This window comes from Echeneis naucrates, chromosome 2 (genome assembly GCF_900963305.1).
Source record: "Echeneis naucrates chromosome 2, fEcheNa1.1, whole genome shotgun sequence".
In the NCBI taxonomy this organism is placed as follows: Eukaryota; Metazoa; Chordata; class Actinopteri; order Carangiformes; family Echeneidae; genus Echeneis; species Echeneis naucrates.
The window spans coordinates 9,694,102-9,716,675 of record NC_042512.1 but is presented as its reverse complement, the minus strand read 5'-3'; the positions used below and the strand labels follow the sequence as shown (position 1 = coordinate 9,716,675).

The 22,574-nt window shown below is 42.3% G+C and overlaps 17 non-coding genes across 17 annotated transcripts; 8 read left to right on the top strand and 9 right to left on the bottom strand.

Annotated features, from left to right (window-relative positions):
* Positions 1 to 631: 631 nt before the first annotated feature.
* On the top strand, positions 632 to 822 carry LOC115058020 (U2 spliceosomal RNA). Its single transcript, XR_003842010.1, has one exon. It is a non-coding gene; the product is annotated as a U2 spliceosomal RNA (small nuclear RNA).
* A 1,958-nt stretch (positions 823 to 2,780) lies between these two features.
* On the bottom strand, positions 2,781 to 2,852 carry trnag-ucc (transfer RNA glycine (anticodon UCC)). The gene has a single exon. It is a non-coding gene; the product is annotated as a tRNA-Gly (tRNA).
* A 296-nt stretch (positions 2,853 to 3,148) lies between these two features.
* trnap-agg (transfer RNA proline (anticodon AGG)) lies at positions 3,149 to 3,220 on the bottom strand. The gene has a single exon. It is a non-coding gene; the product is annotated as a tRNA-Pro (tRNA).
* A 499-nt stretch (positions 3,221 to 3,719) lies between these two features.
* trnan-guu (transfer RNA asparagine (anticodon GUU)) lies at positions 3,720 to 3,793 on the bottom strand. Its single transcript has one exon. It is a non-coding gene; the product is annotated as a tRNA-Asn (tRNA).
* Positions 3,794 to 4,503: 710 nt separating this feature from the next.
* On the bottom strand, positions 4,504 to 4,575 carry trnaq-uug (transfer RNA glutamine (anticodon UUG)). The gene has a single exon. It is a non-coding gene; the product is annotated as a tRNA-Gln (tRNA).
* A 5,619-nt stretch (positions 4,576 to 10,194) lies between these two features.
* On the top strand, positions 10,195 to 10,305 carry trnal-caa (transfer RNA leucine (anticodon CAA)). The gene is made up of 2 exons: positions 10,195 to 10,232; positions 10,260 to 10,305. It is a non-coding gene; the product is annotated as a tRNA-Leu (tRNA).
* An 85-nt stretch (positions 10,306 to 10,390) lies between these two features.
* trnaw-cca (transfer RNA tryptophan (anticodon CCA)) lies at positions 10,391 to 10,462 on the top strand. Its single transcript has one exon. It is a non-coding gene; the product is annotated as a tRNA-Trp (tRNA).
* A 344-nt stretch (positions 10,463 to 10,806) lies between these two features.
* trnae-cuc (transfer RNA glutamic acid (anticodon CUC)) lies at positions 10,807 to 10,878 on the bottom strand. Its single transcript has one exon. It is a non-coding gene; the product is annotated as a tRNA-Glu (tRNA).
* Positions 10,879 to 11,058: 180 nt separating this feature from the next.
* Positions 11,059 to 11,132, top strand: trnat-ugu (transfer RNA threonine (anticodon UGU)). Its single transcript has one exon. It is a non-coding gene; the product is annotated as a tRNA-Thr (tRNA).
* A 1,312-nt stretch (positions 11,133 to 12,444) lies between these two features.
* Positions 12,445 to 12,526, bottom strand: trnal-uag (transfer RNA leucine (anticodon UAG)). Its single transcript has one exon. It is a non-coding gene; the product is annotated as a tRNA-Leu (tRNA).
* Positions 12,527 to 15,514: 2,988 nt separating this feature from the next.
* Positions 15,515 to 15,597, bottom strand: trnal-cag (transfer RNA leucine (anticodon CAG)). Its single transcript has one exon. It is a non-coding gene; the product is annotated as a tRNA-Leu (tRNA).
* Positions 15,598 to 15,736: 139 nt separating this feature from the next.
* trnas-gcu (transfer RNA serine (anticodon GCU)) lies at positions 15,737 to 15,818 on the top strand. The gene has a single exon. It is a non-coding gene; the product is annotated as a tRNA-Ser (tRNA).
* Positions 15,819 to 16,028: 210 nt separating this feature from the next.
* On the top strand, positions 16,029 to 16,116 carry trnay-gua (transfer RNA tyrosine (anticodon GUA)). The gene is given in 2 exon segments: positions 16,029 to 16,065; positions 16,081 to 16,116. It is a non-coding gene; the product is annotated as a tRNA-Tyr (tRNA).
* A 2,112-nt stretch (positions 16,117 to 18,228) lies between these two features.
* Positions 18,229 to 18,300, top strand: trnae-cuc (transfer RNA glutamic acid (anticodon CUC)). The gene has a single exon. It is a non-coding gene; the product is annotated as a tRNA-Glu (tRNA).
* A 1,206-nt stretch (positions 18,301 to 19,506) lies between these two features.
* On the top strand, positions 19,507 to 19,580 carry trnat-cgu (transfer RNA threonine (anticodon CGU)). Its single transcript has one exon. It is a non-coding gene; the product is annotated as a tRNA-Thr (tRNA).
* Positions 19,581 to 20,500: 920 nt separating this feature from the next.
* On the bottom strand, positions 20,501 to 20,582 carry trnas-aga (transfer RNA serine (anticodon AGA)). The gene has a single exon. It is a non-coding gene; the product is annotated as a tRNA-Ser (tRNA).
* Positions 20,583 to 21,194: 612 nt separating this feature from the next.
* On the bottom strand, positions 21,195 to 21,385 carry LOC115057749 (U2 spliceosomal RNA). Its single transcript, XR_003841950.1, has one exon. It is a non-coding gene; the product is annotated as a U2 spliceosomal RNA (small nuclear RNA).
* Between the last annotated feature and the right edge of the window lie 1,189 nt (positions 21,386 to 22,574).

The following is a 22,574-nucleotide window of genomic DNA, read 5'->3' as shown; positions in this document are numbered from 1 at the left end:
TGTTTGAGTTTGAATAAATTCACTGACGCTTTAAAATGATCGCGGTACTGATGCTAATCCCGTTAGCCGGTCTATGGCGTTTTCCATTGTATGTTAGCATTAAACGGGCATAGCGGACTTTATGTTAAGATAAAATGATGGCCGTAATGCTGGTTAAAATGACTTTGAATGCTATTTTAAATATGTGTGTGTTCAGTCATTTGTGGTTTTATTCTGTGGATGACAAAGTATCATTTTATTATTCTCACTTTCGGTCGAAAAAAGCCGAGTCCAGTCGAGGAGAGCCGAATCTTCAGAGAATCCGTGCAGACAGGGGGGTTATTTTGATGGACACACCATGAGGCCAATCACATGAGAGGACAAACTGACGTTTTCACAATAATATTCAGCTGGTAAATTGACATAGATATGAAGTTTTACAGGTGACCAAGAAGAGACGTTTTCTTTGCTCTACAACGTAACTTTGTGAAAATAACATGTCTGTGGTTGTTTTCTGATCCCTCCTTCGTTTCTTCATGTCTTCTGTTTGTGTCTCTCTCTCGGAGTGATGTTGTTACTGAAGCCGACTCTGACCCCTCACTGAGCGGGTCGGTGCGGAGAAACACTCCGTTACCTCCGACAGCTGAGCGGTATCGCTTCTCGGCCTTTTGGCTAAGATCAAGTGTAGCATCTGTTCTTATCAGTTTAATATCTGATACGTCCCCTACCCGGGGACCATATATTAAATAGATTTTTGGAACAGGGAGATGGAATAGGGGCTTGCTCCGTCCACTCCACACATCGACCTGGTATTGCAGTATCTCCAGGAACGGTGCACTCCCTCTGTGTGTTCAATACAAGTCCTGTTCAGCTCAACATCACCTTAAACACATGATGTTGTCTTCATGTGTGTAACGCTGAGTGTACAGAGTGTTCATGTTCAGTTTATGGTTTTACAATCAGTGATGCATTCATGTGGAAACATCAGTTTAATGTTGCTGATTTCATCAGGTTATATTCTGCTGACCAGACTGAATCAATAAAGTTTTGTTTCAACACGTCATCGTTTAAATGTTGGTTGTGTTTTGCATTTGTCAGCTGAATCCACAGAGTGACTGAAATGATGAAGTAAATCCAGGAAAGGAAAAACATTTGGCTCTGAATCTCAATGTAGATTTGAACAAAGAGCTCCAGCTGAAGAAAACAATGCTGTCTGTTTCCAGATGATGAAGAACTCAGTTCTCAGTTGATGCTCAGTTATCTCCATCTAGTGGACAGATGGTAGAAGTTGATTCCTGAAAAGAGGAAGTGACTTTTCCTCAGATCAAACTGTTGAAGGAGAACGAGCAGCTTATTCCTCACTGACTCACTCAACCTCTGTCTCCTGGGTTTGGATTTGAGCCTCTTTCTCAGGAGCACACACAGAAAAAATAAAATATTCGTGATGTCCTCGCGTATGAATGAATGTTTCACAAATGAGGCAGCAGCTACTCTTCCTGGGGTCCAAATGAAAATGCACATCTGCAGGTTCAGGTAGACACAGAGTGTCTACATTAAAACAAACCACTTTACCATCAACCTCAACTGCATTTTTTGTAAACACTTGTTCTTATTATTAATGTTAAGACCCAGAAAGCAGCATATTTGATTGATAATCTGATCACTGATCAATAATCAGCCATTGGAAGACGCTCTGAAACTTTCTTCTGCAGTCAGAACTCATCCACCTTCAGACTGGACATCTTCTGACTGTAGAACTGGAGCTTTTTATACATCTCACTGCAGCACAATAAAGTCCTCTGTGAGTATTGTGTGTCCCACAGTGTACATGACATCTGAGCAGCAATACTTCCACCTGCTGGAGATTTATTGTTACTACAGCTGTAAAATAAATCTATCAGAACATGAACTCAGTCTGTAGAATCCAGAAGATTAATGACACACTTTGTCCTGCTGTTATGGAATCAAATCCTACTTTAGGTTTTCTATATATTATATATATATTTTCTATATATTAAACTAATGGACTAAAGCCTCTGTACGATCTAATCAGGCGGTCTTTGAGTATTGTGGACTCACTTTGATGGGCTAATTTTTAAGCAAATTTCAGGCAGGAGTTGATCGCACAACCATTATAATTTTAAGACTAAGCCACACAGAAAATATATATTACATAACAACTAATTACGCTTGGATGAATGAAATAGTATTTTTTTATTTAACAATTTGTGAAAACACCAAGAACAAGTGTGCATGTGGAGACACCCTCTTGATGATGAAATGAAAATCTGATTTTATTCCCATTTATATTTGTAACTGTAAACTACGATCTCTTAAAGGTAAATGTAAAATCAATTGAAGAGTACATCCAAACTTACACGTTGACTTGAGTAGTAAATGCTTCTCATGCTGTTTCTCCTTTGCTGCTGCAGCGGTGTTATTATATCAGAGGCCCTTTGTGGTGCTTATACTTATCTTTATTAGCATTTGTACTTGTATACACACACACACCTTTAATGAGGAAGAAATCAAGTTTTGAGAGGTTGCATGTGGCCAGTATGGGGCTTGAACCCATGAACTTGGCGTAAACTGAATATAACTGGCCAGTTACCAGGGTGATGGACAGGCCAACCACTGTCCATGACTTGTTCTTAGAATATGTTAAACAATGTGTGTGAGTATCTACTGTAACAGACCAACTGTAGCTGAATAGATAGAACAGTTTCATCCTCCTCTTGGTCTGTCAACCAGTTGGGCACCATTGGCATGAAATCTACAGGATCTCAAGCTGTAAGTTAAACTGCAACGGCCGGGAATCGAACCCAGGTCAACTGCTTGGAAGGCAGCTATGCTCACCACTATACCACCATTGCATGCAAAATGGCATCCCCTCCGAATGGACGTGAAATGGTACCGTTTGTTTGCGCTGTAAAAATTCTTATTTGTGCTGCTGCGGTTTTAGCGATGTTAGACATTTTAATTTCTGGTGATGAAGTCACACAGCCCCCCATGTTCTCCGAATGGACCCAAAGTGCAGTTGTCACCAAATTTATCAAACAGTAATGTAAGATGTTCAATCTTAAATAATTACATAGCCTACCAGACAGCAAACCTCACACAGCTCCATAGTGTAACAGTTAGCACCCTTATTGACTGAAAGGCAACAGATGGGCTCGTCCGGGATTTGAACCCAGGACCTCTCGCACCCTAAGCGAGAATCATACCCCTAGACCAACGAGCCATGTGGACTGTGGAGTTCATGACAAAAAAGTGGGAGGAGTCTTTCATCCCTTTGATGTGATCCCTTTCATTTACTTTGAGATAGTGTTGTGTTGCCTTTGTGCAAAATTACTGCCCGTAATAGGACAAATTTTCATAGTATGCTGAAGATCCCTCACCCTAAGTATCCACTAAGTCATGACATAGCTCACTTGGGAGAGTTTTAGACTGAAGATGGAAAGGCTCCTTGTTTTTGGCATCAGAGGTGGTCCCTGAGGGAGTTAAGTAGAGATGAAAAAAAAAGCAGCTTCTGAACCCACGCCTCCAGGGGAGACTGCGACCTGAACGCAGCGCCTTAGACCGCTCAGCCATTCTGACGACAGATGCTGAACAATTAACCACTTCGTGGTTGGGCAGTTATGTATTACAGGTTATACCATATTTAATGGTTCTGGTGAAACCAAAGTAGAGGAAAGACTACATCAACATGTAGTGGCAGTAATCAGCTTAAAAACAAAGATCGTCCCTGGGTGGGCTCGAACCACCATCCTTTCGGTTAACAGCCGAACGCGCTGACCGATTGCGCCACAGAGACACATTGACTTCTCCATGTTCCAGTCTGCAGTTCCAGCTAGAATTATCCCAAATGTTGATTGAGCCAACGACTGTCTGCTGTTCTGGAACCGGATACTCAGAGTTCAAATCCTGGACGAGCCCAGCTGTTGTCTTGCAGTCATCAGGGGAGCTAACTCTTATTATATGGAGCTGTGTGAGGTTGGCTGGTTGTGTTACTGGCAGTATCTTGTAAAGTGAAGCAACAGTAACTTTGTGGCTCATGCTGTGCTGAGGAGAGGGGAAATTAGTGATTGACTGCTTTTCACAGGAGACAAACTTTGTTAAAGCAGCCTGTGTTTAAATCCCAGCAGTTCCTTGTAGGTGAAGTCAAATGTTGTTGAAATAAACTACTTTTGGGTTTTTATCAGCTGGAGGTCACAATGATCAATATTAAATGAAATAAACACTTGAAATATGTCACTGTGTGTAATGATGTCATAAAATATATTATTTTTACTTTCTGAATGGAATAAAATGAAATAAATCAAATTATATTATTTCAGTGTAATCACATGCACCTGAAATGTCTTTCTTTAGTCTGTCGTTTTTCCTGAACCACAGAGGCTCTGAGCTGCTGCAGCAGGTGAAAAGATAAACTGTTTCATGAAGCCTCCTCTCTGCTCAGGGGTGGATCACTGTTTTGGGTGGAGTGGAGTTACTGTTATATGTAGTCACTAAATCAGAAGACAGAGGTTCCACCGAGACTTGAACTCGGATCACTGGATTCAAAGTCCAGAGTGCTAACCATTACACCATGGAACCACAGGACTGTTAGCTGATCTTTATCAAAGGCGCTGGCTCGAGGTTCCAGGAGCAGCACAGTGTGTCTGTACACATTACTGGAGGAAGTGATAAATGACATTCAGCCACTGTGTTAGGATAGCAGAGGAGGGTTTTGATCCATCAACTTCTGTATTACAGGCCCAAAACACTTCCGCTGCTCCACTCTGCTCATAGCAGGCTGTGCTGCAGTCTCTTCTGGATCTGTGGGTTCAAATCCTCTGTGCTGTGCTGTGATTGTTTTGCTTTCAATCACATCTGTCCTCATTCAACTGATTCCTCAATTAAATGTTGGTAGAAACTGTTGGTTTGTTTGGCACCTTTACATTTCCTAAATAGCTTTTTATCTCTCATTAATTAAAAAAGACAGTCTTCTAAAGGACACACCACAGGTACTAAAATCCAGGATTGAACCAGAGACTCTACCAACTGAGCTGTTTCAGCACAGCACACAGTGGAAATGACTTCTCATAGTTGCTTCAATGGCCTGGAAGTGGAACTGGAAGTGGTGAGAGGCACCAACTCACCACCTTCAGATTATGAGACTGACGTGCTGCCTGCTGCACCAACGAGGCCTGGAACCCAGAGTAAGTAAAAGAGTGAGATGGAGGAGAGCTGTCAGTGTTTCAGTATAAACATACATCATACAGCCCTGACCACTGTTGTATCCAGGCAGAGCTGACTGCTGCTTTTCATGGAGAGCAGCTGAGTTTTACATTCCAGAAAATTGAACGCAGGCCTCCCGCCTGGCAGGTGAGAATTCTACAGATGAACCACCAATGATGACTGACCACCACTACACCATCAAAAGCCTTCAACAGTTGTTGACGCACTGTTTCCTCAGACATGCTTTTAGAAACATGACAGCTAACCCTAAGCTGATCACAGAGAGTCTCTTGAACGGCTGTTTAATATGAACGATGGGAACCAAGTCACACTTTCAGGCCCCCCTCCTTTTTTCATTAGTGCCTCGGGTCCCTCTGTGCCATCAAATAAAATTTTGAAAAGGATAACAAAAGTAAGACACAAAAGGTGAACTGTGATGGCAGGAATCATGGTGTGAACACAGTCGTGCAACTCTTCAGGGAAATACACAGAACAGTCTGTCTTTTCTGGACATGTTTGGTGTTTCTAACACAACACAACTACACAGCTCAGCTACTTGTTGACTGACAAACACAACAGCAAGCTCTAACTCAGACAGCTACAATTATTCCTTTCTACATAAATCCTTCTCTTTGGGGTTGTCCTGCTCAGAAATTCAGTAAAAATTATGATGATTTGCAATTTTAAATAGATTTCTTCAGATCAGCTGCAACAACACAACCCTAATCCCTAATCACTGCAGTTAACAGTCCTCTCACCATATGCTAATGGTCCTCATAAATTTAAGAGGATCGTTGTCTGTTCCTGATGGACTAAATGTGTTCTTCATTACAAACCATTACCAAGACCATTGAAACCGCCCAAACAAAGTAGGCAGGCAGCTGTGGGAGTGGTTTCATTCAGGTATAAGATAAATTCAGGTAAAAGCCTGAAAGGGAGTCCATTGGAACGATGACACAACTGGAAAGTTGCTGCATAGACTCTTGAGGAGAAGATCCTAAGTGAGGTAAAAATGAAAGCTTAATGTGACTTAATCAATTCAATTGCTCTCTTTTTCCACTTTCAGTGTTAATTGACAAAAACAACAGTAAGTCTTGGAGCCATGTTTTCTTCAGATCTAACTCGGATCACTCCAATCAGAGACACTGATGAAGTCTTTGTGCATAAGTGCTTCTCTTTGGGGTTGTCCTGGATGGAAATTGGACAAAAAAAATGAGGAATGCAATTCTGTCTTTTATTCAATCACCAGGACAACAAGTTTTATAATTTTATCAATTGGGGGCAAAGAAAGTAGTCTGAAAGTCACAAATGTTACCTTAACTTGAGCACTGACTTGACTGTTGAATTCAGTAAGTGCTACTTGTTGGAGCAGTGCTGACTGACAAAGACAACAACTTCTTCTTAGAATACAACAATGATCATTTCAAATAAAAAGACGGAAGACTTCCTTTTGTACAACTGCTTCTCTTTGGGGCTGTCCTGGATGGAATTTGAACAAAAATTAACACATTTCTTCAGATCAGCTGAATTAGTGCATTTGTCACCAATGTTTCCCCAACTGAAGCACAGACTTCTGTTCTGAGAGCAGTAAGTGGTATTTTTGGGGTAGTGTTGGTGATTTCAGAAGTCAATCACAAGTCAGCAAGTTTTATCAATGATATGGAGGGTGGGGCGCTAAGAAAGTAGTTAGAAAGTCACAAATGTTACCTTAAAGGGCGTATTGCAGGTTAAGGACCACATTGAATCAATGTTTAGAAAAATATATAGGAAATGTTTTGATAAAGTGTCTCATACTGATAATATCCGTATATTCGCTCCACACAAACCGGACTGACGGTCTTTTGTCCCTCAGCTGAAAAGTGAAGGAGCTAAAATGTCCACAGCAGAAGTCCTGCAGGGTTTTGTCACCGACAGACTCGCCGCCGCCTGCCGAGAGATCTTAGCGGCCGTGGACAGAATGGTAGCCGGATATGAGGAGGAGGCTTCGGGCTTCAGGCAGGAGATCGACCGGCAGAGGAGCCAGCTGGAGCTGCTGCAGCCCCGAGTCCTGATCCACAAAACGGGTCGGTTGTTTTTATGAGTGAGAAAGGCTGAGGACTGTATTTGGCAGATGTAGAATGAAGCAGCTGGAGGAATAACTGTGTTCATATTGTAGCTAATAAAGAGGATTCATTATTGAATCGTTTCCTCCAGATGTTCAGCAGCTGATGGTGAAAAAAGAGGTTCCTGCTGAGTTCACCTCCAGTCCGGATCCTGAGGATTCAGAGAGTCCAGTCCTTAAACAGGAACAGGAGGAGGACCAGGTACCAGGACTGGAGGAGACCAGGAACCCTGTGAGGCCGTTTCAGGTGAAGAGTGAGGATGAAGAGATGAATGAACCGGCCAGGAGCTGTGATCCACAGAGTCCTCTTCAACCAGATCCAGATCCAGAGGAAGAGGTCTCAGACTCCTCTGATACTGAAATCAGTGAGAATGATTCTAATGCAACCAGAGTGGCCCAGTTAGATGTGAAAATACATGAAGGTGATGCAAATGTTAGAAGATGTGACAGCAGTGAAAAACCATTCAGCTGCCCTGAGTGTGGGAAAACGTTTAAAAAAAAGTGGGATCTGAAGAGTCACAAGGTAGTCCACACAGAAGAGAGACCCTTCAGCTGTGATGTTTGTGGGAAAAGGTTTAAACTACAGAACGCCCTTAAATCACACATGGTAGTCCACACAGGAGAGAAACCCTTCAGCTGTGATGTTTGTGGGAAAAGGTTTAAACTACAGAACGCCCTTAAATCACACATGGTAGTCCACACAGGAGAGAAACCCTTCAGCTGTGATGTTTGTGGGAAAAGGTTTAAACGACAGAAAATCCTTAAAGCACACATGGTAGTCCACACAGAAGAGAGACCCTTCAGCTGTGATATTTGTGGCAAAAAATTTAAACTAAGGCGAAACCTGAAATTTCACATGGAGGCCCATACAGAGGGGAAACCGTCTGGTTGTGACAAATGTTAAGAAGAGAAAGACCGAAGCAGGTGACTGCAGGATCTTTGCTGGTTGACCAAAAGTAAACTGTAACATGTTTGGTAATTTGTTTTTACTTTTGCTTTGTTGTTTTTTGTCCTCACTCAGTTGTGTTTGAGTCACTGACATATATACCAGAAAAAAAGGTTTTGTCAATGAATTTCAATAAAACGCATAAAAAATGTTGACTTTTGTTCTGCTAATTCATCTTTATAGAAACATGTGTTTTTGTTTTTTGTTTTTTTTATTTGCAATCAGAAATTATGTGACAATTTGTTGTATTATGCCTAAAATATGCTGTGATATGAAAATAATATAAACTGAAAATGGATTAAACCTGTAAGTTACTCACTTTATCAAAGTCATTTATCAGAACTAAACGGTGATCCATTGTAGTTTTGTGAAAATGAGCATTGAGCATTATTTTCTAAATCATCGCTCAAAGTGAGACCTATGCTGTCGGTCTATCAACATATTTTCTACTTATTGTGACATACTTTGCTATAAAGTTCTCCCAATATTTGTCACTCTGTGATGCTGTTTTCTATGTATTCCATGAATGTTTTCAGATTTTATCTTTCATAACAGACTCTGGCTGGCAGAAATGAGATCCACAGGTCACAGTAAGGTCACAGGGATGCTCTGGTACCGAAGAGAGCTCATAAAAATATCACTTGAGCAGAAAACAGGAACAAAAGGAATTAAAAAAAAAAAAAATCTGCATCAGTGAAACATTCATTCATACGTGAGGACATCAAGTATATTGTGACACCCATGAATATGTGCTCACACTATACAGTTTAATTGTTTCAGTTTTGATGTGTTTATTGTGACAGCAGAGCCTTTTTTCAGTTAATTTTGGATATTTGAAGTCAATCCCTGATTTTCGCAACAAGGGGGCATCACCTCTGTAGTCAGTTGGTTTGACGAGGCTGCTATTCAACTCTCACCATCAGTGCAACACATTGCCTGTTGCCTGTCTCATCATTTTTCCGTTCTTTGGAGAACAAATTTAATCTGTCTACAAACCTGAAGCCAGGGTCTGTTCCATGAACACGACATGCTGACGTTCGTACAGTTGTGCTGTCCTTTTCCTCGACTTTGGTTTCACCAGAACCATGAAATATAGTTTGAGAGTTTGTGAGGTTGGATGCTGCACGCTGACTGGTTGTGTGTCCAGGATGCTTCAAGGACATCTTTCTGGTACTCTCTCCTCCTAACGTTTGGACGCAGCTTTGAGGAGACACAAAATGTGAGACATGTGGCATTAGTGCAGTGAAGCTAGCAGATGTATGTGGTTGTGTAGCCGAGCGGTCCAAGGTGCTGGATTCTCCAGTGGCCACCGTCACTTTGAGTCACCGATGTGGAAAAGATCCTTCTTGACGACAGTGTTGTGTTTTGCCTACATCTGAGCTGAAGATACAAATAAAATAATCTAAATCGGCTTTTATTTTGAAATGCTTGTGTGTTGCGACAGCTCCTGTTCTTTCTGTAGCTCAAAGCGTTAAGGAGTTCAAACACAGCAAAACATATTAAATGATAAAAATAAAGATTTGAAGAAAGAATGAAAATAAAAATGATGTACTGTGGAAGGCAGCCTGCTGTTGATCTGACTGAACAGCGATGCAGAAACCTTTAACTTTTTTCTCCGTCTTGTACATCACACAGTGAAAATGACTTCTCATTGTTGCTTCCATGGCCTGGAAGTGGAACTTCATGAGACTGACACACTACCTACTGCACCAACAAGGCCTGGAACCCAGAGTAAGTAAAAGAGTGAGATGGAGGAGAGCTGTCAGTGTTTCAGTATAAACATACAGCCCTGACCACTGTTGCATCCAGGCAGTGCTGACTGCTGGCGAGAATTCTACCACTGAACCACCAATGCTGACCGCACAGCCAAACCCACCTCCAATATGATGGCAATGCAGAGTCACACTTGTCACATGGAAGTAATTCAAATTCAAATGACCATCTGTCTGTCAGGATGGCCGAGTGGTCTAAGGCGCCAGACTCAAGGTAAACTCCTTCCTTCACTGAAGGGCATTCTGGTCTCTGAATGGAGACGTGGGTTCGAATCCCACTCCTGACAAAGAAAGCATTTTGCAAAATTTGTGATCCAAACTCTTCCAAAGTGGATGAAAAATGTGATGAAAAAAAGGTTGTCACAGTTTTGCGACTCTGTGGCGCAATGGTAGCGCGTCTGACTCCAGATCAGAAGGTTGCGTGTTCAACTCACGTCAGGGTCATATCATCTGTTTGCACCTTTTGGTAAACGCTCACATACTCTGTGGTGCAGCAGGAAGTGTTTTTCTGATGATCCATTTCATTTCTTCACATCACAGACAATTTTAGAATTCCAGGAGGACTATTGGACTATCATTCACAAGACATTAGAGAACTTCATTCACAGTTTGTTTTTCCACAGAGGAAGTGAACTCACACACCACATGATGTTTCTCTTTCCTGCTCCTCGTTAATATAGTGGACAGTATCTCTGCCTGTCACACAGAAGACTTCAAACCTTCAAACTACTGATGCACCGATATGAAATTTTTCCCCGATACCGTTATCAATATCTGTTAAAAACATTTTCCCTGACCGGGAATCGAACCCTGGCCGCGGCGGTGAGAGCGCCGAATCCTAGCCACTAGACCATCAGGGAATGTGCTGACACTAAATGTTGTAGTGTGTGAGATTTTTGATGACTGAAAAGTTCTCCGCCTCAGAACATTTTAAATGCATTTTCATTTTGTGTGTAGCAGAAGGAAATTTGGTGACCACTTTTCACAGGTGACAAAAATTGTTAAGAATCATAACTCTGCATATACATGTACTTCAGAGTGGTGCTGTGGCTTAGCTGGTCAAAGCACCTGTCTTGTAAACAGGAGATCCTGGGTTCAAATCCCAGCAGTGCCTTGCGCCTAATGTTAGATGTTATAGATATAACAGACATCAACATGTAGAAATGTTGCTACGCCATCCTTGGAAAATGGGAACAACCTGCATTTGTCCACGCTACACGTGTGAAGAAATGCAAATTTTGAGCCTCTGTGCCATCTAATCAGGCAGTCTTTGTGTATTGTGGACTCACTTTGATGGGCAAATATGTACTAACGAGGATGGGTTTCCAACCCACGCGTGCAGAGCACAATGGATTAGCAGTCCATCGCCTTAACCACTCGGCGACCTCGTCCTGTTAACGTTTACCTGAACATGTGGTCTGAAGACGGTCTGGTCTTTAGCCTGAGCAGTGTTTCTGCTTTGAGTGGCCTTTTTTTTTGATGAACGTCTACCACTGATCTACATCTTCTTTGGACCTTAACCTAACCACAGAGGCTCTGAGCTACTGCAGCAGGTGAAAAGAGAAACCATCTGATTCAAACCTGCACGGGGAAACCCCAATGGATTTCTATCCCTCGCCTTAACCACTCGGCCACAACAACCATGCACAGCAATGCTCCTGTGACTCAGCATTTTCCAGCCTGGATAGTTTTCTACTCAAAGGACAGGGCACCTTCTTGTTGTGAGGAAGCACAGCTTTCAACCTTTGTGGAAGTGACACACAATTGTGAGGAGCACAAGCGTTGACTGACACAGACGTGGTTTTAGAGAAAAACTGCAGAGAAACTGGCAGCACTGATGCTTCGCTGCTTAAAGTGTCTGTCTTATAAACAGGACATCCTGCATTCAAACCCCAGCAGTGCTTCACTCTCAGTTGAGTTTGCAGTGCATTTGCAGTGATATTTTTTTTTTACTGCATTTGCAGTGAACTTTTGCGCTGCTTTTGCCATGGCAGACGATCTGTGATGTCAGATGATCTATGATGTCAGAAGGTCTGTGATGTCAGATGATTAAAAAGACATTATATACTGAATTGAACCTTTAATTCTTAATTCTTAATTCTGATTAATTTGACTTTGTCTGTTGTTTCTGCATTGTTGTTCAGTCAGATCAACAGCAGGCTGCCATCCACAGTTCATCACTTTTATTTTCATTCCTTCTTCAAATCTTTATTTTTATCATTTGATATGTTTTGCTGGGTTTCAACTTTTAGCTACAGAAAGAACAAGAGCAGTCGCTCCGCTAATAAAAGCAGATTTAGATTATTTTATTTGTATGTCGGTCCCCACTTCAGTAACTCAAAGTGATGGTAGCCACTGGTGGAACACTATATTCATAAGAGCTTTAGATTTAAACACTTCAAGATTATACTGCAGAGTGCAAAGCTTGGCAGTGGTGGGATTCGAACCCACGCCTCTGAAGAGACTGGAGCCTAAATACAGCGCCTTGGACCGCTCGGCCACACTACCACATGAGAATGGCAGAAAGATGTCCTTGAAACGTCCTGGACACACAAACAATCAGCGTGCAGCATCCAACCTCACAAACTCTCAGGTCCAGCTTCTTTGTATCTTGGTGTATAGTGATGGGATGGTTCTATATTCCCACAGAACATCCCTGGGAACCCGGACACACACCTTCTCCAAATCAAATCTTCCATGTGTCGACTAAAGTTCCAGTGGATAAGACAAAGCACTTCCCTGGGTGGGCTTGAACCACCATCCTTTCAGTGAACAGCTGCTTCAGTGAACACGCTGACCAATTAACCCAAAGAGACATGTTGTTGCAGCGTGCAACCACCCCAGATGGGACTTGAACCCACAAGTCACTATTAGGTTCAAGTCCCATCTGGGGTGGTTTGCAGCAGAGTGGTGTAGCGTGGTTATGGGCCCATAACCTAGAGGTTGATGAACAAAACCAAACCTCTGCTAATCTAGCTGTTCGCGATCTATGGTTGGTTATATTTGAAAATGGTGTCATTACAACCGTAACAATGCTCCACCAATCAAATCAGATTTATTTGTAGAGCACCAAATCACAACAAAGTTACATCAATCATCTTTACATAAACAGCAGGTCTAGACAAAACTCTAAAATTATTTAGAGACTCAACAGATCCCCCGATGAGCAAGCACTCGGTGCCAGTGGCAAGGAAAAACTTCCTTTAAGAGGCAGAAAGCTCGGGCAGAACCAGGCTCGGGGGGGCGGCCATCTGCCTCGACCGGTTGGGTTGAGAGAGGGAGACTGGCAGCTGGACCCACGTGCCAGGATGGCTCAGTGGTCTGAGGTAACAGACTCAAGATCTCTCCTGCACAAATGGGCCTTGAACATGAAAGACTCATGGTTTCATAATTTCATAGATCAGTGTCACCTATCACTGCTGTGGAGTCTATAATGTGAACCACTAAAGGGAAGAAGCTGCATCGCCTAAACAGGGACTTGAACCCTGGACCCTCAGATTAAAAGTCTGATGCTCTACCGACTGAGCATCAGATGAATTTAAATTAAATTAATTGAAATTAAATTAATTATTTCATAACCCAGAGGTCGATGGATCGAAACCATCCTCTGCTATTTATACATACTGTAACCCAAAAGTAGTTTGTTTCTACAACATCTGACCTGAGCAACAAGGCTCTTTGACCAACTAAGCCACAGCACCACTCTGATGTACAGGGATGTATTTTGGATCTGAAAATACCCCCAACATACGTGGCTGACCATCATGAGTCTGAACAAGGTTTCTTTATCATATAATAAACTGTCACATTAATGTCCTGAATGTGCTGTGTGTAAATAATGAGGTTCATCAAAACAAAGTCAGAACCAGAGCTCAGGCTGTTGGTACACAAACAAAGAAAGGCATACTTGTGGATTCACAAGATTATATCAGGATCTGACCTTTTCCTGTTCCATCAGTAACCATCAAAGGAGATGCTGATTCTGTGATGTCACAAAGGTTCTAATGACATTCTAGCAGTTCTAGCAGCCCGGCCAGCTCAGTCAGTAGAGCATGAGACTCTAAATCTCAGGGTTGTGGGTTCGAGCCCCACATTGGGTGATAAGTAGGTTCTTATCTAAAATCTTCTGTTAAGAAGAGGGCTCGTCCAATTATACACCAATCAGAAGCCTGAGTAGCTCAGTCGGTAGAGCATACAGAAACTGCATGCACTCATTCATTTGAAGCGAACGTGAGAGTGTGACGTATCCATCTGTGTCGCGTGGGGGATCAATGAAAGGCAGGCAAGGCAGCTCCTGCGACAGCTAAAACACCAATTTCCCTTCTCCGCAGCACAGCATGAGCCACAAAGTTACTGTTGCTTCACTTTACAAGACACTACAAATAACACAACCAGCCAACCTCACACAGCTCCATATCATAAGGGTTAGCTCTCCTGACGACTGCAAGGCAACAGCTGGGCTTGTAAGCAAATGAGATGCTGATTCTGTGATGTCACAAAGGTTTTAATGACATCACAGAGATCAAAGGCTCCTCCCATTTTTTCTCATGACCTCCACCATAGAGTGCTCACTGTTAATGAGGCTCAAAAGGCAATCATGGTGCTGCCATCACTTCCTGTATTACAGCTTTCGCTTGCAGTCTCTGGACTAGAGAAACAGCAGTCAGTTGTGAGCCTGCTGTGTTGAGCAGATGGTGATTGCTCTTTTTTAACAGAAGACAAACTTTGGTAAGAGTCATGATGGTGAGGCACTGCATGATCAATGTAACACTAAGGGCGTTAGACAGAAGATCTAAAGGTCCCTGGTTCAATCTCGGGTTTCGGCATCAAAGGTACCTGAGTGAGGTGCAAGCTCAGGTTTCTTTGACCTACATTTCCAATGTTCTCCCTCCTCTTTCAACCCCACCATGAAATATTGTGAGGTTGGATGCGTCACGCTGACTGGTTGTGTGTCCAAAAGGCTGTCAAACACATCTTTCTTCCATTTTCTCCTCCAAACATTTGTACACAGTTTTGAGATTTCCCATAATGTCATTTATTTATTTATTTATTTTGAATGATTTTTGGCGATTTTTTGGAGGATGTTTTGCTTTTCTAGCAGCCTGGCTAGTTCAGTCAGTAGAGCATGAGACTCTTAATCTCAGGGTTGTGGGTTCGAGCCCCACGTCGGAGATGACAAACCTGGAGGGGAAGCGTGTGTTTGGGGACATCTGGAGAGAACTGGACCTGGTAAACCTCCAAACCTACCTTGGAAGTAATACAGACAAACCAGGTTCTGTCCAAATAGTTCCAGTTTTGTTGTTGCTTCTGTCGGCAGAACTCAAAGGTATCTGGCAGCACCATGATTGCCTTTTGAGCTTCATTAACAGAGTGCACTCTACTGTGGAGGTCATGACAAAAAAGTGGGAGGAGTCTTTGATCTCTTTGATGTCGTTAGAACCTTTGTGACATCACAAACACACCTTGCTGCAGTGGAGGTGAAAGAAAAGCACTTTCTGTCAGAAGTAGGATTTGAACCCACGCCTCCAGGGGGGACTGCGACCTGAACGCAGCGCCTTAGACCGCTCGGCCATTCTGACAACGAAAGCTAGCAAATGAGCCGAAAAATTTGTTGAAAAATTAGCCCATCAAGAGACAGCGACATGCAGAACTTGTCCTGTTGCAGCCTGTTATTCCAGCTAGAATTAATAAATATCTGCCTTTGAAGCAATCAAACATGACGAGGTGGCAGAGTGGTTAAGGCGATGGACTGCTAATCCATTGTGCTCTGCACGCGTGGGTTTGAATCCCATCCTCGTCGGTGGTTGCTTTAGTCTAAGTTACAGCCTGCTATTCCACCTAAAATTATCTATCCAGTCAGAATTGTCCTCAACGTCAGCTGGTTAGAGCTGAGCCACTTTCTTGATCATACTGTGATAAATGACATTCTCCAGGTTTTCCCTAACCCAAATCTGTAAACATTAGTCAAAGGAGACAAGAAGAGACAAGAAGAGGAGAGGTTGAACAGCTCCCTTCGATAGCTCAGTTGGTAGAGCGGAGGACTGTAGAGGCTTAAAGCTGATATCCTTAGGTCGCTGGTTCAACTCCGGCTCGAAGGAGGTATTTATTTTCATCAGCCTCATCCAGCAGAGTGATGAGTCTGTCTACAGCACTGAGTTTCTAACATTCAGGAATTGAAATCCCAGTCTTCCACAAGACAGGCAGAGATCTTATCCACAAAGGGGTTTAAACAAAGAACATCCCTGGGTGGGCTTGAACCACCATCCTTTCAGATATCTGAATTCCAGGAAGACTGACTGCACATCTGAAGGCTCTGTGTTAAACTTCTGTTAGGATCAATGCTGGTGCTCTCCAAGTTTGTAGGCTGCCTTTTTGGTGTCTACAAGGCCTCATGGATTTTTTTACATGCTGTCAAAAGAAGACACTCGAAAAGCAGCATACAGTACTTGCACAGACGAGGTAATGTAGGGAGGAAAGGAAAGAGAAACATCACGTGGTGTGTGACTTCACTTCCTCTGTGGATAAACAAGGAGAATAAAGTTGTTTCCTAACAGCTTCTATCCAGAGACCTTTAGTTTGTGAGGTGAACATGACAATTTTTACATATGTTGGATGTTGACAATTGGTTCCTTTGCATCGGTTGGGAATTGAACCCAGGCCTCCCATTTGGCAGGTGTGTGTTATTTGGTGTGAACATATTTTCGAAGGACTGAGTAGCAATATTTCGACATGTCAAAGGAATTTTGGTCTTTTAAAAGTTTGGGCGGTCAAGAATAGACCAAAACAACTTTGTCCTCAAAAAACACACCTTGCTGCAGTAGAGGTGAAATGAAAGTGGTTTCTGTCAGAAGTGGGATTTGAACCCACGCCTCCAGGAGAGACTGGTATTTTGGTCGACTTTTGACCGCCCACACTTTTAAAATTCCTTTCTTTCCTTCCTTTAGAGTTAGCACTCTGGACTCTGAATCCAGCGATCCGAGTTCAAGTCTCGGTGGAACCTGAATCTTACCAATGGAACACTGAGAGTCCTGTCAAAATATTGCCACTCTGTCCTTCGAAAATGGAAACAACCTCCTTTTGTCCACTCTACACGTATGAATGCATGCAAATTGTCTGATGAAGCCTCCTCTCTGCTTTATCTTCAGCAAGAAAATGTCAAATAAAATTAATTTTAGAAGTGAGCTGAAAGAAAGGGAGCAATTTTGAAAACAAGTTCAAGAAGTTGTGCATTCACCACTCGAGAGTTTTGAAATGAAATGAAAATCTGATTTTATCCCCATTTATATTTATAACTGTAAACTACGATCTCTTAAAGTTAAATGTAAAATCAATTTAAGAGTACATCCAAATTTATACGTTGACTCGGGTAGTAATTTCTTCTCATGCTGTTTCTCCTTTGCTGCTGCAGCTGTTACATTTTCGGTGAAACTTGCTCATCCTCTCCGTGGGCCTGCTTTAAGACCGCCAACTCCACTGTGTTGAAGTAACTGGATCTCCATTGATGATGGCTTTTTATAGAGGTTGTGCATGCATGCAACTCAACGTGAACATGAACCAACTAAGATCAGCTGTTCTGGAACTGGATACTCAGATTTTCAAAGAGAAACTGGCAGTACTGATGCTGAGCTGCTTAAAGTGTCTGTCTTATAAACAGGACATCCTGCATCCAAACCCCAGCAGTGCTTCACTCTCAGTGGAGTTCCTCGTCATCACCTCAACTAAGCAGAAAGTCATCTCTGCAGTTGTTCTCTGAAACGTCTGTATCTGTATCGTAGGAGAAGTAAACATTTTACATTTTCTTGCAAAAGAAAAAAAAAACACAGAAGCACACATTCACCATATAAGAAGTGGAGACGGTTTGGCTCCATCAATGACATGATCATGATCAGCTAACACTAGCTGTGGTTCCATGGTATAATGGTTAGCACTCTGGACTTTGAATCCAGTGATCAGATGTCCAGTGATCAGAAAGAACAAGAGCAGTCGCACCACACAAGCATTTGAAAATAAAGCTAATTTAGATAATTGTATTTGTATCTTTAGCTCAAAGCGCAACACAGCGTGCATTCAAGCATTCAACTTCCCAGCAGTGCCTCTTTATTGAAGTTTAAGGTTGTTGAGATAACCTCATGTAACTTCTTCTGCAGGAGTTTAGTCAGTAATTTGGTTGAGTGACTAAGCAGGATAATATGGAGCAGTACTTTCATCTTTCCCTGGTGGTCTAGTGGCTAGGATTTGGCGCTCTCACTGCCGTGGCCCGGGTTCAATTCCCGGTCAGGGAAAGTGTTTTTACTGAAAAATACAGGTGATTGAAAAATTTAATTATTTTGAACTCTCTCGAGATAGCTTTGAAACCTGTTGATGTTGTTAAAGCAGCCTTTTCTGTAATTACTGAAGTGTGCTTCGACAAACACAAAATCTTTCCCAGATGATCACAACCACTTTGACAGAAAGTGGATGTGGCGGTTAAAAATTACACTAATCTCCAGAGAAAATCTGAGCACCCTGAGCAGAGTGGCGCAGCAGAAGCGTGCTGGGCCCATAACCCAGAGGTCGATGGATCGAAACCATCCTCTGCTATTTATGCATACTGCTACATGTACATACTGGATGTCCCACTTTTTCAGCAGCACTGATTAACAGGAAGACATGGAGAATTTTGTCTGTCATATCTATAATATTGATCGTTGTAACCTACAGCTGATGAAAACCCCAAAGTAGTTTGTTTCTACAACATCTGACCTGAGCAACAAGGCTCTTTGACCAACTAAGCCACAGCACCACTCTGATGTACAGGGATGTATTTTGGATCTGAAAATTCCCCCAACATACGTGGCTGACCATCATGACTCTTACCAAAGTTTCTTTAGCATAAAATAAACGGTCACATTAATGTCCTGAATGTGCTGTGTGTAAATAATGAGGTTCATCAAAACAAAGTCAGAACCAGAAAGATGAAAGATGAAAGAAAATATATTCTTTCATGAAATGTTCCTAAACTTCTATTAAAGGCAGAATTATTGCAGCACTCTATGGTGGAGGTCATGAGAAAAAGTGGGAGGAGTCTTTGATCTCTGTGATGTCATTAGAACCTTTGTGACATCACAGAATCAGCATCTCCTTTGATGGTTACTGATGGAACAGGAAAAGGTCAGATCCTGATATAATCTTGTGAATCCACAAGTATGCCTTTCTTTGTTTGTGTACCAACAGTCTGAGCTCTGGAACATTTAATTAAAGAATACATTTTGATGACGGTTGGAAACGTCTGTTTATTGTTTATCACTTGTCAGGATCCCCGTTAGCTGTCACTGAGGCAGCAGCTACTCTTCCTGGGGTCCAAATGAAAATGCACATCTGCAGTCAAACAGGTTCAGGTAGATGCAGAGTCCGACATTAAAACAAACCACTTTACCATCAACCTCAGCTGCAGTATACACATTACACTTCCATCACCAGATCCTCTGTATATACATGTACTTCACAGTGGTGCTGTGGCTTAGCTGGTCAAAGTGCCTGTTTCGTAAACAGGAGATCCTGGGTTCAAATCCCAGCAGTGCCTCATTCATAATGTAAGATGTTGTAGATAGACCCTTACACATGGGAAGTGCACGTTCTACCACTGAGCTACATCCCCTGCATGGTCTGGCAGCATTAGCTAACCAGATAGCTTCTGAGCTCCTGCAAAACCGATCTGTCTGATGAAGCCTTTTGGATGAGATGAGGACATTGATGATGCTGCTGAATTTAGGTCACCTGCACTTATGTCAACAGTCAGAGCTCCATACACAATAAGAGTACTGAAGAAAAAAACTTTAAACATGAGCTCTGTGTCACATTCATGCAGCTTGTGTAGAAACAGTTCATTCCATCAGAATGAACCTTCACCTGTTAAGGTAACAGTTTGGTAACAGTTGAGGAGGAAACTATCCAGGCTGGAAAATGTTGAGTCACGGGAGCTTTCCTGCGTGTGGGTGTTGTGGCCGAGTGGTTAAGGTGATGGACTAGAAATCCCCCGTGCATCTGGGTGCCCCCTGCCACTGCATGTTTTCATGTGCAAGCACAAGCTCATAACCCAGAGGTCAATGGATCAAAACCATCCTCTGCTATTCTAACACACTGAACGTCTCTTCATTTAGCTGGAAAATGTCAGGAGTTTTTCAGCAGCACTGATTAACAGGAAAACATGCAGAACATCATTTATCACTTTCTCCAGTAATGTGTACAGTTGTCTGACTCAGTGATGCTGTTGAATTCTTATAGGGCCTCCGTTCTTAAAGTGTGGGCTCCACCCCACTGGTGGGGAACAGAGACATGACAGGTGGGGCGTGACAAACTGGAGGAAATGTTCTCATCCTCTTAGATGAGTCCTAACAGCAGCACTCAGCTCTGTCATACCTTAATGCCTTGCAGATTACAGAGATTCTCAAACATGGTGTGTCTCTCCCCAAATGGGAAACTTGGTCCATGGAAACAACAAACCATTGTTGGCAGGATTTGAACCTGCACAGGGAAACCCCAATGGATTTCTAGTCCATCACCTTAACCACTCAGCCACAACAACACAGAGACTCTGAGCAGGCCCACCTGGTCTTAGACCCAGACCCAGACCCAGACCTAAATCCAAACCCAGGAGACAGAGGTTGAGTGAGTCAGTGAGGAAGAAGCTGCTCGTTCTCCTTCAACAGTTTGATCTGAGGAAAAGTCACTTCCTCTTTTCAGGAATCAACTTCTACCATCTGTCCACTAGATGGAGATAACTGAGCATCAACTGAGAACTGAGTTCTTCATCATCTGGAAACAGACAGCATTGTTTTCTTCAGCTGGAGCTCTTTGTTCAAATCTACATTGAGATTCAGAGCCAAATGTTTTTCCTTTCCTGGATTTACTTCATCATTTCAGTCACTCTGTGGATTCAGCTGACAAATGCAAAATACAACCAACATTTAAACGATGAGTGTTGAAACAAAACTTTATTGATTCAGTCTGGTCAGCAGAATATAACCTGATGAAATCAGCTGCAACGTTAAACTGATGTTTCTACATGAATGCATCACTGATTCTAAAACCATAAACTGAACATGAACACTCTGTACACTCAGCGTTACACACATGAAGACAACATCATGTGTTGAAGGTGATGTTGAGCTGAACAGGACTTGTATTGAACACACAGAGGGAGTGCACCGTTCCTGGAGATACTGCAATACCAGGTCGATGCGTGGAGTGGACGGAGCAAGCCCCTATTCCATCTCCCTGTTCCAAAAATCTATTTAATATATGGTCCCCGGGTAGGGGACGTATCAGATATTAAACTGATAAGAACAGATACTACACTTGATCTTAGCCAAAAGGCCGAGAAGCGATACCGCTCAGCTGTCGGAGGTAACGGAGTGTTTCTCCGCACCGACCCGCTCAGTGAGGGGTCAGAGTCGGCTTCAGTAACAACATCACTCCGAGAGAGAGACACAAACAGAAGACATGAAGAAACGAAGGAGGGATCAGAGAACAACCACAGACATGTTATTTTCACAAAGTGACGTTGTAGAGCAAAGAAAACGTCTCTTCTTGGTCACCTGTAAAACTTCATATCTATGTCAATTTAGCAGCTGAATATTATTGTGAAAACGTCAGTTTGTCCTCTCATGTGATTGGCCTCATGGTGTGTCCATCAAAATAACCCCCCTGTCTGCACGGATTCTCTGAAGATTCGGCTCTCCTCGACTGGACTCGGCTTTTTAGACCGAAAGTGAGAATAATAAAATGAAAGAGTAACTTTGTCATCCACAGAATAAAACCACAAATCACTGAACACTCATATATTTAAAATAGCATTAAAAGTACTTTAACCCAATATTAGCTTAATGGTAACATACAATGGAAAACGTCATAGACCGGCTAACGGGATTATCATCAGTACCGCGATGATTTTAAAGCGTCAATGAACTTATTTCAGCTTTAACATGGCAGTAACACGTTGGGGAGAGCCGGTACAAAGTAACACAGGACAAATGTAACACGGCGATTTACTCAGAATCGGAAGAATGTATACGCACTAAATGACGTCACCACGTTCAGCAAGCAATACTCCCCAGACCAGAGAAAATCTGTACATTTGTCGGTTGTCGGTTTAAACATTGTGATTATCATTTCCCGTGTCATATTTATAATGATATTATAGGCAATTTACTTTTTAACTCAGTTTTATGGTTTCGGAGAAAACCTGGCGTAAATGTTGGAAGTCCCTGTCTGAAAGAAAGTAATGCAGCCGCACTCTGCGAGTTAACAGCTTATCAAAACACAACGATTCTGTATTGTCATGACAGACAAGAGTAGGAAGAGAACAACACAAAGAAGGCTGGTTCCGAACCCTAACCCTGGTTTATGTGCAAAATATTTGCAAAATTATAATCACATAAAAGCAAGATGATTCACATTAAAGCTTATACTTTTGACGTTTTTGAAGCAAATAAAATGATTAAAGTGCATTATAGATTTGTAACTGTGAATTAGCGAGGAAATTGTCCAATGTTTGAAAAAAAAAATAATAAATACA